Genomic DNA, 20,100 nt, shown 5'->3' on the forward strand with positions numbered 1-20,100 from the left:
TAACACAGTCTATATCTCTGGAAGAGTTCTCGTAGGTCTTCAAAAAAAAAAAAAAAATCTTTATTCCATTGAAAATTAATCGCATGTACAAAGCAAATAAAAATCCGGTGCCTCTGGCATTGTCGAGGTTAATAAAGTCTGACGTCATGTTCGTGATATGCATGCAGTATATTATTCAATAACTAAGCCCTTAAAATTCATTCTTCAGTGATCCAAGTAACGATATTGTAATGACAGAAGTGAGAGGGACTGATGTGAGAACACAGGCTAAAGAATTGGAGGTACTTAGTATATTGCAGAATCCGAATACAGATACAGCTGTGGGATTCGATGGGAAATCGGCTTGTATCCTAAGAAAGTGCGCAGGGGAAATGGCGATGTCTTGAACTAGGTGGTTTAGTTTAAGTCTCAGCTCTGGCAAAGTCCCACGAGAGTGGAAGGAGGAGAAAATAATTCCTTTCCATAAAGGAGGATCTAACTCTATGGGGCAAATGATAGACCAATCGGTATATCAGGAGTGGTGGTAAAAGTACTTGAAAAGTTTAGTCAAAAAGTGAATTCAGAAATGGGTGGATTAGAATATGATACTCTATGAGGGGTACCACGGTTTTGTTAAGGGTGAATCATGCCTTAGTAATCTACTAACTTTTTTTATAACAGAGTTACAGCTGAGTTGAATAAAGGAAATGGATACATAATGATACTGCAGGGTTTGACGAAGGTGTTTTTGACAAGATCACAATTAACCCTGTTATGCAAACTGAAACAAATGGTGATGGATATGAAACGGGTGATATAGATAAAAGGATTGCTGATGGACAGATACCAAAACGTAGTAAATGGAGGAGCAGAATCCAGGAGAAGGCAGGTGACTAGTGGCGTGCTGCAGGGCTTTGTGCTTGAACCTCTGCTGCTTAATTTATACATAAATGACAGGAAATATCCAGAAAGAAAATTTTCAGTTGTTTGCTGATGATGCAAAGTTGGATAGGTTAATGATTAATCAAGGTGATGTAGAAAGCTTGCATGATGATTTAAATAAGAAGACAGTATGAGCAAAACATAATAGTTGTCAATTTAATGTGAAAAGTGTAAACTTATGCATTTTAGGACACAAAGACCACAATCTGAGTATCATATTGAAGGAAATGGTAGTAGTAATGGATAGAGTGTTCATGTTTACAATGGATATTGCTAAAATAGCCAGTTTAACTCACAGGATTACTTAGTTATTGAAGAACACAATAAGAAGCAGAGATAAGGGAATTACTATTCCTCTTTATAAAGACTTGATGCGACCACATCTTGATTACTGTGCTTAGTTCTGGTCACTTGGGTTTCTTGGGGATGAGAAAGTGGCCACTGGTCTGTGTATTACTCCCTATGAGGATAGATTGAGAGTTCGGGGATTGCAAAAGTAGTATCAGAGGCAAAAAGGGGGAACATGATAGAAACATTTAAATTACTTATAAGCTCCTATACAGTGCTGTAATGAGGGCGTGGCGAAAGAGGCGCCCGCCACGTGTGCAACTAGGTTTGGGGCGTAAAACGTAAAAAATATAAAAAATAAAAATAAATAAATAGATATAAAAGTCTGCTATTTTATATTGTATTTTTAAATTTCGACAATATGCCGCTTTAGACACACAAATTCTGCAACACACTGCAACTCATTTTGATGGGGTTAAAAGTGAGTATTTAACATATTGCATTTAGTAAAACTTAACTTATTACATTTAAAATTTTCAAAATTTTGTCATTTTTGGGTTACCAGAGTGCAAGTTAGACACTTGCCAGAGGCGCTTCATACCCTCGTTACTGTACTGCTGCTATATGATTGATTGATGCAAGGAAAATGTTTCAGCACATCGCTACAGGGAACAGAACAAGAGGTTATCCCTGGAAGTTGGGTAAGAGTCTTGTTAGCACGGGCATGAGGACTAGATTTTTCGCTTGGAGACAGGTGAATAAATGAAACGGGTTGCTGAGTTAGTTGTGAGTGCTTTTAGAGCTGTGTCTGTTAATAGTTTCAAGGAGAGAATGATAGATATTCTGTTCCACAGTTTCAGTTACCCGCATCTGAAAGTCACCTACTTTTCAGATAGATCACTATCTTTTTCCATTTACAGAAAGCCAACACACACAGAAAGATACCTACATAAACAATCACATCATCATCAGTGCAACAGTATGGCATTTTAAAAACACTTATATGCAGATGTCTTAAGACCGAATGGAGGTGCCGGTGCAATAATAATAAATGAGTTTAAATGTATAAACTCCAAATGTATTAAATGCAGGTAAAAACATGAGATTATTTCGTGTAACAAGCCTAAAACCCCGCCAATTACGTTTCCTAACTGCGGTACTCCTCCTCATCCCGCCTCATAAACTATACAGGCTGTGCCATTTTTAATTAAAATCAGAAAGCCAAATATACACAAGATTTCTCATTAAGAAATTCTTCTGAGATTAACGTATCAGACTAAAGCTCTCCCTGTAACTCTGACAAATAAATAAATAATAAATAAATGATATGTTGAAATTTTAGTTTTAAAAAAATGAACCTGTTCTAAAGATCACTGCTCTATAAATCCACCAATGCTGCAATTATTCTATCAAAATTGCTGATAGAATTTGGCAAAAACCAACCCTACACACGATCACACTGTTGTGTTTCTGAAACATACACAAGCAACCCTATCTATGCTCCTAGATGGCTGAATGCAACAGAGAGTCAAAAGAACAGAAACAAAGTCAACAAAACAGAAAGTTAAGAGAACATAACAGAAGGCATTGGAAATATCAAGGGCTCACATTTCCAAGGCATTCGATCGTGTTTGCATCAAGGCCTGCTTTGCAAACTGCCATACTACAGTCTACCTGCTGCCCTCTTTAAATAGTTCGCCAGCTTCGTATCTAGGCGTTACTGCGTTCCATGGTAGATGGCACACTCTCTTGGAGCTTTGCCATCAATGCCGGAGTGTCACACGGCTTCATTCATTCACTTCTTCTCATATCCGCTTCTCATATACGTAAATGAATCACTCTTAACCACTACGAATCCTATCCATAGCTTTGCTGACGATAGTACTCTTCATTCATTCTACTCCTTTGACAAACCATGTAGTCTTCCCATGTATCCCTTACATAAAGTTCATCTGTAACTAGGGCCTTAAACAATGATCTCTATATCATCCTTCAGTGGGACAATAATAACCGAGTTGTCTTTTCTCTCGCAAAAAAGATCTCAGCTCGCCTCTCCTCATTCACAGTAACGGACACATCGCCATTCAGGATGAACTATTTCTCATTGGACTCACGTTTACTGATATACAGCGTCTCTTGGCACAAACACATCCTAAATAGCTTCCTCAAATTCTAAAAAGCACTACGCATTCTTTTCAGCTCAAGAAGCTGTTTAACACCCACCCAGATACTGACCACAAATTCAAAATACTCATCCTTACAATACTGATCGCACATTTGGGGTGGTGCACCTAAAACTTTCTTGAAAATTCTTTATACCGTCAAGGAGAAGAAATCCAGCTCACAGATGATCCATCCCTCACAGGCTAACGTAGAACAGCACTATGAAGAGCATAAAATTAGAGAGAGATGTACAAAATGATTCGAACTATTAATAGAAGGTGGCAACCAAACCAGACCACAATTAAAGATGGAAAAGGCAAAGTATTGATGAATAAAGATAAAATTGTACAGCTGTGGACAAGATATTGTAGTGAGTTTTATGGAAAAAAAAACTAGATTAAGACAACGTTAGGAAACTGATCGTAGAATTGAAGCAGATATCACCACCAGGTAAGGAGTATAATATGGTCATTTTAAGAGATGGGGTGCAAAAAAAAAAAAAATAGGATGGCTAAAACACAATAAGAGTCCTGGAAATGATAATGATAATATCACTGGAGAAATCATTAAATATGTTGGTGAAAGTATGGTTACAGAAATGCGCCATTCCAATAATATGGTATGAAAAGAAGGGAAAATGCCAGAGGATGGGTGAAATCTATATTAGTGACATTATATAAGAAAGCAAATAAGCTAGAATGTTAAAATTATAGAACAATTTCTTTGACACGTCACCTTGGCAAGGTGATGATGATGATATTGACAGAAAGATTGAGAACACAATTGGAACATACCTCACAGATGAGCAAGCAGGATTTAGGAAAGATAGAAGCACAATCCAACAGATTTTGACAATGCGGTTGATAGCAGAGAAAGATAGGTAAAAAAAACAAAAAAAAATATATATATATATATATGCTTTGTTGATTTTCAGAATGCATTTAACAGTATCGACCAGAAAGTGACATTAACAGTGCCAGAATCCTGTGGAATTGATAGAAACTAATAGCTATATTAAAAGATGTGCATAAGATGCAGCAGTTAGAATAGATCATGATTTGGAGAAATGGTTTAGCACAAGCAGAGGTACTAGACAGGGGACCCAATATCACCAAACATTTTCATCGCACATTTAGAAAGTGCAATGGATAAAATAAAGGAAGGTGCAAAAGGAATATCGGTATACGAGATGAGGATTAACAATCTGAGATTTGAAGATGCCATTGTTATTATGAAAGAAGAAGAAAAAATTCCAAAAAAAAAAATGTAAACTGTTAAATGAGGAAGGAAAGAGATTTGGACTTTTTATGAACTTGGAAAAAAAGACAATGGTATTTGGTGAGAAGAACATGAAACAAAAGATACAAGTGGATTGAATTGATATAGAAAATGTAGAATAGTTCACATATTTGGGAAGTAAAATGATATATGATTTGGACTGTGAAAAAGAAATAAAGATCAAGATTGCAAAGGTAAGAACAAATCTGAAAGCCTTGGATAACATCTGGAAAAGTAAAGTGACCAGCCTGCAAACAAACCTAAGGTTGCTGGAAATATGCACCTTTAGCGGTGTACTCTATGGATCTGTAACGGAGATGATAAATAAAGAATTTTGGCATTTGAAAGAACTTGTTACAAGAAGATTCTAAGAATAGGATGGATACATCCTATTTTTAGCATTTTAACAAGAATAAAACTGATTTCGGTGTGCCGATTTATTACTATGCATTAGACTTGGATTCGCCATTACACATCAGCATCCAAACAGCAGTCAAAATAGTGGACAGAAGTCGGTTGTTCAGCGCCAAAGAAGACACTGTTGGTTCCATCAACAGGAAAGGTCATGGAATCGATGTTTTGGGATGCTAAAGGCATTTTGTTTATTAATTATCTTGAAAATGGTAAAACAATAACAGGGGAATATTATTCTGATCTTTTAACCAGACCTGACGAAAAAATTCGTGAGAAAAGACCCGATTTGCAGAAGAAAAAAATTATCTTTCATCAGGTCAATGCACCTACCCAGAAAGATGTTTTGGCAATTGGAAAATTAAGGGATCTTCATTGTGAATTGTTGGAACATCCACCCTATTCTCCAGATTTGGCTCCCTCTGACTTCTATCTCTTTCCAAAACTAAAACTCTTCCTTGCTGGTCAGCGTTTTTCTTTGAATCAAGAGGTGATTGCAGCTGTAGAGGGTTATTTTGCAGATCTTACTGAGAACTACTAGGGGCTGGATAATGGCGCTGGAGCATCTCTGGAATAAATGTCTTAGTCTTAAGAGAGATTATGTTGAAAAATAAAAATAATTTTGAAATTATAAATTCGTTTTTTCATTGTCAGTCCGAGAACGTTTCAGACCACCCTCGTATGTACTTCACGATAACAGATAAGCTAGATCACAATATATCCATATTGTTATCTAGATATGATCTAAAATGGCATGAAACAAAGTGTAGTTATATTTACCATTGTTACGGTAGCTTAGTCAAAAAAAAAAAAAAAAAAACGAAATCAGTCAAATCGATAGGGAGTATATAGGAAGTAGTCGAGGCCGTTTTTTAGCTCTATCTGACTTTTGGAGACTGAGTGGGCAGTTCAGTCTCCACTGGTACCCAATCAGAGATAGCTGGTCCAAGGCCACTAATTAACATCACTAATTAAGCGGCATGCAGTGAAGAGAGACGGCTCAACAAGTGCTGCCATCTCGTGGTCCCTAACCCTAACACTCGTGTTAAATTTCTGAAATAATGTGGGTTTTACGGTCGATTTTCTTGCGTTTTCGGGACGAAAAACCAGAATTTCCGGGATAAAAAATCAACTTTTCCATGCCAGAGATCAACTAACTCGGGAACAAGTTGAAAAAAGGCTTAGAAAATTTTCTTCTAGTCGTCGACTAGATTCGAAACCAAGAAGTCTTCCTTCATACAGTCATGCGCCATGGTGTGCAAACGTTACATCCACTGAGCTACACAGGCTCACTAACAAATAAGCTGAAGTTCTTAATTAACAGAATATAATAATAAATAAAAAATCAGCTAATGCCTTTTTAATACAATAATATATAATTTATGAATATAATAATAATAATCTCTGGCACGGGCTAGCGGGTTTTTTCACCCGGAAACTCGGGTTTTTCGTCCCGTAAACTCAAGAAAATCGACCGTCGAACCCACATTATTTCAGACATTAAATATATTGTGTTAGGGTTAGGGACCACGAGATGGCGGCACATTTGAGCCGTCTCTCTTCACTGTGTACTGCTTAATTAGCGATAGCCTTGGGCCATCTATCTCTGATTGGTAGCTGTGGAGATTGAACTACCCACTCAGTCTCCAAAAGTTAGATAGGGGTAAATGGCCTCGCCTACTCCTATACGGGAACAAATAGGCGTTAGCTGCTTTTTTTTTTTTTTTTAATAATTATAATTTTTTTTATAATATATAATTTTATTGATTTCTAAAATATTTACACATATACAATGATCATCTTGAGTGGCATTCTAACTTATAATGTTCATAAAATTCAGCACTAAGTGCTGCATATATGATTAATTTTCTACATTGGATTTCAATTAAAATTTTCAATTTTTGCCTCTATATTATGTATTTACAGCACATGTTCTTCGAATATTAACAATGAAGATTGTTCAGAATTTTCTGTATAATGAATGACTAATATAATAATGTTAATAATAATAATAATAATAATAATAATAATAATAATAATAATAATAATAATAATAATAATAATAATAATAATAATAATTTTTTATTGTTCTTTCAAATATTTACATATGTACAATGATCATCTATTCAGTATATTTTTTACAAGGTTCAGCACTTTGTGCTACATATAATGAGATTTAAATAGTAATGATGATAACAGTTTTTTTTTTATATATAATAATCATAATAATAATTTACAATTATATTGTTCAGAGTTACATAAGTTGTATAATATTACATGTTGTGGTTTACTTTTTTTTTTTTTCAAGTTTGAAAAGGTGTGATTATACAACAGTATTTACTTATCCTTATATCCTTATAAGGACTGGGTTAAAGGGGCGAAGCAAGAATGCTTTTCATCTTCCCCGTTATCTGTAGAGGACAGTGTAGGTATAAGGTTTTATTGAGCTATTAAAGCTCTGATCATGGCCGGAGGGTAACAGCAATAGCCGAGCCTCAGTTAGAACTTCACTGGCTACAGCATTGCCATCCATTACCCTCCAAGGGTATTGGATTGAATGAGTCAATCACCGCATCTCACGGTCGATTGATTCATCCAACCATCCTTCACACCTTCCAACAGTATTTACAGATATGCAATCTGAATATTATGTGTCCTTATTTTCACAAACATACGGTGTAAACTCATGATTTACTTTTAAAATAATTTTTTTTTTTTTACATTGCATACATTTGTTACAGTTATTATATACATTACATACATTTGTTTACATATGATACATTAATTACATTTGTTTACGTGTGATATTTACAATACGTACATTGGTTTACATATAATACATACATTGGTTTACATATAATACATACATTGGTTTTCTTGTGATACGTACATTACATGCATTTTGTTACATATGATACATCTTGGATGAGAACTAATTTTTTTTTCCTTTCATCCTGGAAGCTTAAATGTTAGCTTATCTGAGGATGACACCAGTTGGTTATTATGTATTGTTTTTGTTTTTTTTTTGCTGTGTTAGGATGCTACGGAATCTATGATTGAGAAATTCGCGCGCGCGCACTCACACACACACGCACGCACGCTCACACACACGCGCGCCCACACCTCCCCTCCCCCCACACACAATAATTGGAATGTACTGATGCGTCGCTGAACTGGAAGCCTGAGCGAATATATTGTGTTTCATTAAGTTTGTATGGTATTTTGGGTGCGTGTTTCTTGTTCGTAGTATGTCCTTAGAGCTCTTTTCAGGCTATTGTAGTTTGTAAGATTTTTGTATTCAAAAGGTAATTTGTTTATCATCTCTGGGATGTAGAAGTTTCGCGTGGCCTTTCCATAGTGATTATTGTATTTATTGTACTATTCTCACCCAACTTAAGCACCACAAAATTCCTAGAAGAACTAAACAGATGGCTTTCAGCCACGAAAGTAGGCACCTCAAAATACTTGATAATAATAGGAGACATTAATATAAACATTAGGAACATAAATAACAACACAGAACAATACCTAGACCTATTATCGGCATATAACATAATCCCATCCACACAGTCGTATACACGAGAAGAGATAGTCGGAAACACAACAACCTCAACCTGCATTGATCATATAAATATAAGTGCCCCTCCAAACAGCCACACAGCAGCCGTCATAACATGCAAACTAGCAGACCATTATTTCACCGCATTGCAGTTACACACTGAATCAGAACCCATAAAAATCACTGAGACTATAAAACAGTATCATAGCATTGTAAACGAAGCAATAGTGAACGATGAAATCAGAAAAACAGACTGGATGCAGATAGCATCTTTAGACTCTGCTGAAGCTGTATATAATAATCTTAAACTTGCATTTAACAAAATATACAACAAAGCATTAACAAAAATAAAAATACGCCCCCAAACGAAACAAAATCCATGGATAACAAACAACATACTAACAGACATACAAAGAAAAGATGCCCTATGGAAACAACTTAAGAAGTCACCGAACAATATCGCTTTAAAAGCTGAATACAAAAGAAAACGGAATCTCCTAACAACCCAGATTCGAACGGCAAAAAGAAACTATTACAGCAACAAATTAACAACAGCACAGAATGACATAAAGGAAACCTGGCACCTGATTAATGAAATGCTGGACAATATACACAGAACCACTGCCACAGAAACAATAAAACACAGCTTTGCCTGCGACCCCAAATCCCTCAAACAGTTGGCAAACAACTTTAATCAGCACTTCGTGAACTCTGTCCAAAAGCTACAAGAAACAATCTTTCCTCACACATACGAACATTCTCCACTAGGTCCACGAGCAACCCAGTCGATGTGGTTCCCCACAGTAACAAAAGAAGAATTATCACAATTCAACAAATTAATCCTAACAAAGGACCGGGGATAGACGGAATCAGACCAAAAGACATCAAGAAACACTCAACCGACCTACTTCCAGTTATACAAAAACTGTTAAATAAAATCTTCGAAACGGGACACATACCTGAAACACTGAAGACTGCATTAATCACACCCATACACAAACAGGGAAAAAGAAACATAATAAGTAATTACAGACCTATCGCCACGCTGCCTGTAATCAACCAAATCATGGAGCGCATAGTACATCAGAAACTCTCCACATACGTTGAAAAATTTCAAATCATACATACCCAAAACACAATATGGCTTTCAAAAAAATAAAGGAAGGGCAACACTCCTGGAAGATTTCACAGATCTAATAAACGCTGCATTGGATAAAAACAGAATAACATTAATGGTATTCATTGACCTAACAAAAGCATTTGATACACTAACACATAAAACCTTGTTAATGAAACTTACCCATATCGGAATTGGAGGTCGTCTACTCCAGTGGTTTAAAGCATACACGAAAAACAGAAAGCACATCACACGTATAGGATCAGCACACAGCAAAGAGGTACATGTAACCTGTGGAGTACCGCAAGGAGCTGTCCTATCTCCCATTCTATTTAACATATACACACACGACATAAGCCAACTCCCCCTAAAAAGTAAAATCTTCCAGTATGCAGATGACACTGCCATAGTATCCATTCACAACACTGCAAAAATCGCTTACAAAAATATACAACACGACATCAATCAAATCACTAACTGGTTAACCGAAAACGGCATATATATAAACCCTGGAAAAACAAAGCTAATGATATTCAAAAACCCCCAAACCCTGCCCATAGAAACTAAATATCTCACTATCAAACATTCATCCTCCTATACACAAAGTGCAGAACCTAAAATCACAACCATCACACAGGTGAAAACAACACGCTACCTTGGACTTCACTTCGATGCAGATCAAAGTTGGAATAGCCATACAAACTACCTACATACCAAGCTTAGGATAATAGCAAGCAAACTATACAGATTAAAAGACATTGCCCCAACCCACATAAAAATACTAATCTATAAAGCATTATGTGAAAACATTTTAAGATATGCAATCACATCATACGCATTCTGCACAGACTACAGACTTAACAGGCTACAATGGTTGCAAGATAAAATGATAAAACTGATATTCTGCGAACAACCCACTCTTATGCAGGAAGCATGGACAAAACACAAAATATTTAAGGTGAAACAATTACGCCACTACACAGTCATGTTAAAACACTACTACAGCCCAACATATAGAGTAACCAGAACAACATATCAAATAACAAGACCACAGTCAACAAACTACATAACATATAAGTACAACAATCACAACGGCAAAGCCACCCGAAACTTCTACGTACCTGACATGATAAACAAACTGCCGTTCGACAACAGAAACCTAGGAACATACAGAGAGCTGAAACAGGCATTGTATAAATATTATAGCGAGAACGAAAATTAGAGCAATTCCTGTTTCCCTCTCCCCCACTACACATACACACACATACAAACCTACGACAACCCCCCCTCTCAAAAAACTACCACTACAAGACTACCACTACATGTCTAAATCCAACCCTATTTTCACAAAAAAAAAAAAAAAAAAGTTAAACTGTAATAGCAGTCGAAGACTTTCAAGCACGTACCAACAAACAGTAAAATCAACACCTGGCTTGTGACCACTATAGGAACACAACCATGAAACCACCACCCTCTGTCATCTATTATCTTCCTCAGATAAGCTCTGCTAAGCTTCGAGGAAGAAAATTACTAACTTGCAAGTATCTGTTATGCACACTTGTAATGCGTTATAAATATTATATACATATAATTACTACAGCAACTATGTATGCAATTCATCTGAGACATAAAAAAAAAAAAAAAATTCTGTATAATCCTTATTGTAAATACTGTAAATATTATTATTGTATGTAACTTATACTGAGACATAATGAAATGTAAAAAAAAAAAAAAAATTATTATTATTATTATTGAATTGTATGTGTATGCTGCATTACTGCATTGTATCGTGAATTGTGTGCACATTGGTGCCAATCCATATTTAGCTAGTTTAAAAAAATGTATATTCATAATTATAAAATGTACTCTGCATCCTGTATATCGAATTTTCGTACTGTACAGAAAAGATAATATGTTTTTCATTGTGTGTGCAGATACTCTGTGTGATAGTAAACCTTATCATTTTCATTGTAAAAACAAAAACAAATAAGTCGTTTATAAAAAAAAAAAAAAAAATTATTATTATTATTATTATTATATTCTAAATTCAAAAATTCTGTATAAACCTTATTGTAAATATTGTAAATATTACTATTGTATGTAATTTATACTGAGACATAATAAAAAAAAAAAAAATTATTATTATTATTATTATTATTATTATTATTATTATTATTATTATTATTATTATTATAGCAGGATTAAAAATCCAGTAGTAAAGGATCTGAAAGGAGACCACGACAACACCCCAATATACTTATCTGAATACCTTACTCCACACTATCAGAAAATATTCTACCAAGCAAGGAAAGTAAAAACAGAAAACAATTACCAGGACCAGAATCGTGACGAGTGGAAATGTCCCCATTGCAGAGATAACAAAGTAACGTCGCCTTCGACCGCAGGCGGAAAACAGCCAACGCAGAAAACAACCGCAGGCAGTAAACAGCTATCAACTACAGAGGGAATTAAAAACAAAGAAAACAACAACGGAAACCCAGGTGAGCCATCTTTAAACGCATTACTTGAAAACAGATTACAAAACCTAAAAGATGTTTAATCGATTTTGTTGGAGAACTATTTAAAAAACATACCGCACAAATTACAGAAAAATTTAACCAATACGAGGCATTTATTAAATTTAATAATAACTCGATAGAAGATATGTTACAGACCGTTAGAGAAATTAAAAACAGCGTCAAAGAGCTAACTGAAAGACAGCATAATTTAATTAAAGAGATAACGGACCTACAGCAAGAACTAAACTCTCTAAAGCAACTGTATGAGCTCTCAAACCAACAGCAGCACAAAAATGACCTCCTCATAAATGGTCTCCCAGAAATAGCTACGGAACCTCTAAGAGACACTGTAATACAACTAAGCCAAAACATCGGCTCCCCCATTGAACCAAAAGACATCCAGTCAGTGCATCGGTTACCACAAAAAAGGAAAAGAGAAAATAATACCCATCCTTCTCCCGTCGTAGTGCGACTCACCAACAGCCTAACAAAAACTACACTTATAAAAGCTAGCAGGATTAAAAATCCAGTAGTAAAGGATCTGAAAGGAGACCACGACAACACCAATATATTTGTCTGAATACCTTACTCCACGCTATCAGAAAATATTCTACCAAGCAAGGAAAGTAAAAACAGAAAACAATTACCAGTTTATATGGATAAGAGACAGCAAAATATTCCTTAGAAAGACACAAGATGCAAAACCAATCGAAATAAAATCCGTAGATGACCTCAACAGGCTGTCACATTGAAAGGAATATTGACAACTCGTAAAGAAGGACCAGCACCCCAACCAACATGAATGCACACCATCAAGCAGACGTAATCACCCCGGAACATGATAATTGCCACATTCTGAAATCAATATCAGAATGGAAACAACTGAAAATCCCCAAAAAAGGACTATCTATTCTCCACATCAAAATCAGAAGCATTCAAAAATACTGGCTGACCCTGCAAGTTTATCTGAAGGAAGATATAGACGAAATAGACATTTTAATACTGACTGAAGTATCTACGACAAACGAAGAGGCATCCTCCTACCAAATGCCACACTTCCAACAACACAAACACTGCAGACAAACAAAACGAGGCGGTGGTATAATAATATTTACCAAACATAAACTAGAAGTAACAGAAATAAACTATAAATTAGAATACGCAGAAAACATATGCATCGAAATTAAAAACATCAAACAAGAAAACTCCCTGATATTAAACGCAATATACAGACCACCCAACTTAAGCACCACAAAATTCCTAGAAGAACTAAACAGATGGCTTTCAGCCACGAAAGTAGGCACCTCAAAATACTTGATAATAATAGGAGACATTAATATAAACATTAGGAACATAAATAACAACACAGAACAATACCTAGACCTATTATCGGCATATAACATAACCCCATCCACACAGTCGTATACACGAGAAGAGATAGTCGGAAACACAACAACCTCAACCTGCATTGATCATATAAATATAATGGCCCCTCCAAACAGCCACACAGCAGCCGTCATAACATGCAAACTAGCAGACCATTATTTCACCGCATTGCAGTTACACACTGAACCAGAACCCATAAAAATCACTGAGACTACAAAACGGTATCATAGCATTGTAAACGAAGCAATAGTGAACGATGAAATCAGAAAAACAGACTGGATGCAGATAGCATCTTTAGACTCTGCTGAAGCTGTATATAATAATCTTAAACTTGCATTTAACAAAATATACAACAAAGCATTAACAAAAATAAAAATACGCCCCCAAACGAAACAAAATCCATGGATAACAAACAACATACTAACAGACATACAAAGAAAAGATGCCCTATGGAAACAACTTAAGAAGTCACCGAACAATATCGCTTTAAAAGCTGAATACAAAAGAAAACGGAATCTCCTAACAACCCAGATTCGAACGGCAAAAAGAAACTATTACAGCAACAAATTAACAACAGCACAGAATGACATAAAGGAAACCTGGCACCTGATTAATGAAATGCTGGACAATATACACAGAACCACTGCCACAGAAACAATAAAACACAGCTTTGCCTGCGACCCCAAATCCCTCAAACAGTTGGCAAACAACTTTAACCAGCACTTCGTGAACTCTGTCCAAAAGCTACAAGAAACAATCTTTCCTCACACATACGAACATTCTCCACTAGGTCCACGAGCAACCCAGTCGATGTGGTTCCCCACAGTAACAAAAGAAGAACTATCACAATTCAACAAATTAATCCTAACAAAGGACCGGGGATAGACGGAATCAGACCAAAAGACATCAAGAAACACTCAACCGACCTACTTCCAGTTATACAAAAACTGTTAAATAAAATCTTCGAAACGGGACACATACCTGAAACACTGAAGACTGCATTAATCACACCCATACACAAACAGGGAAAAAGAAACATAATAAGTAATTACAGACCTATCGCCACGCTGCCTGTAATCAACCAAATCATGGAGCGCATAGTACATCAGAAACTCTCCACATACGTTGAAAAATTTCAAATCATACATACCCAAAACACAATATGGCTTTCAAAAAAATAAAGGAAGAGCAACACTCCTGGAAGATTTCACAGATCTAATAAACGCTGCATTGGATAAAAACAGAATAACATTAGTGGTATTCATTGACCTAACAAAAGCATTTGACACACTAACACATAAAACCTTGTTAATGAAACTTACCCATATCGGAATTGGAGGTCGTCTACTCCAGTGGTTTAAACCATACACAAAAAACAGAAAGCACATCACACGTATAGGATCAGCACACAGCAAAGAGGTACATGTAACCTGTGGAGTACCGCAAGGAGCTGTCCTATCTCCCATTCTATTTAACATATACACACACGACATAAGCCAACTCCCCCGAAAAAGTAAAATCTTCCAGTATGCAGATGACACTGCCATAGTATCCATTCACAACACTGCAAAAATCGCTTACAAAAATATGCAACACGACATCAATCAAATCACTAACTAGTTAACCGAAAACGGCATATATATAAACCCTGGAAAAACAAAGCTAATGATATTCAAAAACCCCCAAACCCTGCCCATAGGAACTAAATATCTCATTATCAAACATTCATCCTCCTATACACAAAGTGCAGAACCTAAAATCACGACCATCACACAGGTGAAAACAACACGCTACCTTTCACTTCACTTCGATGCAGATCAAAGTTGGAATAGCCATACAAACTACCTATATACCAAGCTTAGGATAATAGCAAGCAAACTATACAGATTAAAAGACATTGCCCCAACCCACATAAAAATACTAATCTATAAAGCATTATTTGAAAACATTTTAAGATATGCAATCACATCATACGCATTCGGCACAGACTACAGACTTAACAGGCTACAATGGTTGCAAGATAAAATGATAAAACTGATATTCTGGGAATAACCCACTCTTATGCAGGAAGGATGGACAAAACACAAAATATTTAAGGTGAAACACTTACGCCACTACACAGTCATGTTAAAACACTACTACAGCCCAACATATAGAGTAACCAGAACAACATATCAAATAACAAGACCACAGTCAACAAACTACATAACATATAAGTACAACAATCACAACGGCAAAGCCACCCGAAACTTCTACGTACCTGACATGATAAACAAACTGCCGTTCGATGACAGAAACCTAATAACATACAGAGAGCTGAAACAGGCACTAAATAAATATTATAGCGAGAATGAAAATTAGAGCAATTCCTGTTTCTCTCTCCCCCACCAAACATACACACACACACAAACCTACGACAACCCCCCCCCTCTCAAAAAACTATCACTATAACAACACAAAGATACAAACACACCATGTCTAAATCCAACCCTATTTGCACAAAAAAAAAGAAGTTAAACTGTAATAGCAGTCAAAGTCTTTCAAGCACGTACCAACAAACAGTAAAATCAACACCTGGCTTGTAGGAACACAACCATGAAACCACCACCCTCTGTCATCTATTATCTTCCTCAGATAAGCTCTGCTAAGCTTCGAGGAAGAAAATTACTAACTTGCAAGTATCTGTTATACACACTTGTAATGCGTTATAAATATTATATACATATAATTACTACAGCAACTATGTATGCAATTCATCTGAGACATAAAAAAAAAAAAAAAAAAATTCTGTATAATCCTTATTGTAAATACTGTAAATATTATTATTGTATGTAACTTATACTGAGACATAATAAAAAAAATTACTATTATTATTATTATTATTATCATTAATAATAACTATAATAATATATATAAAATATAAAAATAATATAAATAATAATTAACTATAATAATAATAATAAACTAACACCTTTTATTCCCTTATAGGGAATAGGTGAGGTCTTTAAACCCTGCCTAGCTTTTGGAGACTGAGTGAGCAGTTCAATCTCTGTCGGTAGCCAATCAGAGATAAGTGGCCCATGTTTATCACTAATTACAGGCAGCTACCAATGAAGAGACCGGAAAATAATTCCTGCCACTTTTGGCACCTAACCCTAATATGTTACTGTGAAATAATGTGGATTGTACGGTTGATTTTTTGAGTTTACGGGATAAAAAACCCAAGTTTCTTGGAGGAAAAAAAAACCCGCTTGCCCATGCTATAGCTCAAGTAACTCGGGAACCGGTCAAAAGTAGGTTTAAAAAAAGTTCCTCCAGTAGGCGACTAGACGCGAACAATAAGTCTATCTTCGTGCGGCCTAGCACAATATATTATATTAAAAGAATTTTAAATGCAGCATTCTTAAGATGCTTCTACTATTCTTGGTTAAATTCCTAACTGCAATATGGTATCACCTGTTGGAGTGGAGATTACTACAACAATTTGCTTCCTTTGATATGAATACGAAATAGAATAATTAGAGCTATAGCCAATGCTGACTTCGCATATTCAACCAACGAACTGTTTGGCATTCATAATATTTTGCCATAAGCTCTCTTTATTGTTGTATATTATATGTAATAAAGAACGTTTTAAGTGTTTCGGTATATAATGTAGAGTATACCGACAAAACATACAATGTTCTTTTTTATATATAACATACAATAACACAAAGAAACTAGATAAGATTAAAGACAAGGTTGAAGCATTTCAATAAATGGAATGAGAATAAACTACCTTTGTTTTGCAGATGACATCATTCTGATTGAAGAAGACGCAGCAAGGCTAGAACGGACACTACAAACACTATACACAAAAGGAAAAAAGATATGAGGTAAATGTCAATTTTGAAAAGACTTAAACAACATATTGGAACAACAGGAATTACTGAACAAAGTTACCATAGAAGGATTTCAACTGGAAAATGTGGAACATTTCACATATCTTGGATGCCACATGACTCATGACTTGTACCCCCCCACCGAAAAAAAAAGAAGTAAAAATTAGAATAGCTAGATCAACAGCTACCTTAAAAGCCATGGATAAAATATCGAAGAGCCCAGCTATAAAGATACACACTAAACTGCGTTTTGTGGAAATCTGTATCTTCAGCAGCATGCTCTATGGATATGAGGCACAGGAGAATAGGATATTATTATTCCAGAGGAAGTGCTATAGAAAGATCTTGAGAATAAGCTAGATCCAGAAAGTGAACAACGAGGAAATATATAGACGAATACAACCAAAAGAAAACCTCATCCAAAAAAAGAATCATGTACCCAAGGCAAACAAAGATATTTATCATAAATCCTTTGAATATCTAGCAACAAGCAGTTACAATAAACTAACAAATGAAATAAATCACTAACCTCAGAATATGCTTTCAGAAAAAGACTGAGAGACTACCTCATGTGACTAAATAATGTCGACCAGTCCCTGGATGTCTCAGCAGCTGTATCACACAAATTTAAGTTTATAGTAACTAGTATGGCTACGGCCCTTGTTTACACATAAAATAAAATAAAATATTGTAAAAACTCACTAACTTATTTTAAACACTTATATAGACTATGAAAACTGTCTGATAATGAATTTTACCCTATTTGTAAATATTATGAAAATATATTTTTATTTGTTTATAACATAACAAACAATCAGTCCAAAATAAATGTTAAAACCAACAGAAATGTTGATAGTATGCTTGAATTGTATATTTATAAATTTACGTATACGTGATGAAAACAATAATCATTGTAAGCACTGAACTATCAGTTATTCATCATAACCAACTACTTTATCTGGCATTCAGCTACGATTCTTGTGATATTTCTGAATGCAGAAGATCCAAATCAATCATCACCGATCTTATACTGCCCACTCCATGCTTACAGGCAGCGGGACAAATGTCCTCTAACTTCTCCCCTTTAATTATCGCATACATCTGAATCTCAAGGGATAAGGAATCAATCCATCCAGCGTTGATAATAACAAGGGTATTAAAAAAAGAAAACCTGATGAACTTTTTAATTTTTAGAAATCCCTTTCTCATTACCGATAAACTTATTTGACTGTTCAGTTAAGCTGACGAGAGAGAGCGACAATAACATCGTAGACAATGATTGCGATCTCGCATTTTTAATTCGAAGTGATATTATTGTGTGAAACAACAAGTTGTACGATTTCTTTATTATTATTATTATTATTATACAAAATTATAAAAATTATATATTTTATATAAAAAATTATATAAAATTATAAAATTAAAAAAAAAAAAATTATTATTATTATTATTATTATTATTAAAAAAAAACACAAAATATTTAAGGTGAAACACTTACGCCACTACACAGTCATGTTAAAACACTACTACAGCCCAACATATAGAGTAACCAGAACAACATATCAAATAACAAGACCACAGTCAACAAACTACATAACATATAAGTACAACAATCACAACGGCAAAGCCACCCGAAACTTCTACGTACCTGACATGATAAACAAACTGCCGTTCGACAACAGAAACCTAGGAACATACAGAGAGCTGAAACAGGCACTATATAAATATTATAGCGAGAATGAAAATTAGAGCAATTCCTGTTTCTCTCTCTCCCACCACACATACACACACACACACACAAACCTACGACAACCCCCCCTCTCTCAAAAAACTATCACTACAAGAACACAAAGAAACAAACACACCACGTCTAAATCCAACCATATTTGCATAAAAATAAAAATTAAAACAAAAAAAAGTTAAACTGTAATAGCAGTCGAAGTCTTACAAGCATGTACCAACAAACAGTAAAATCAACACCTGGCTTGTGATCACTATAGGAACACAACCATGAAACCACCACCCTCTGTCATCTATTATCTTCCTCAGATAAGCTCTGCTAAGTTTCGAGGAAGAAAATTACTAACTTGCAAGTACCTGTTATACACACTTGTAATGCGTTATAAATATTATATACATATAATTACTACAGCAACTATGTATGCAATTCATCTAAGACAAAAAAAAATTCTGTATAATCCTTATTGTAAATACTGTAAATATTATTATTGTATGTAACTTATACTGAGACATAATAAAATGTAAAAAAAAAATTATTATTATTATTATTATTGAATTGTGTAGTGAGTTGTGTGTGTATGTTGCATTACTGCATTGTATCGTGAATTGGGTGCACATTGGTGCCAATCCATATTTAACTAGTTTAATAATGTATATTCATATTTATAAAATGTACTCTGCATTTTGTATATCGAATTTTCGTACGGTACAGAAAAGATAATATGTTTTTCATTGTGTGTGTGCAGATACTCTGTGTGATAGTAAACCTTATCATTTTCATTGTAAAAACAAATAAGTCGTTTATAAAAAAAAAAATAAAAATAAAAAATAAAAAAT

The sequence above is a fragment of the Typopeltis vanoorti genome, chromosome 2 (assembly GCF_054136105.1).
Source record: "Typopeltis vanoorti isolate ZY-2024b chromosome 2, IOZ_Tvanoo_1.0, whole genome shotgun sequence".
NCBI classification, from domain to species: domain Eukaryota; kingdom Metazoa; phylum Arthropoda; class Arachnida; order Uropygi; family Thelyphonidae; genus Typopeltis; species Typopeltis vanoorti.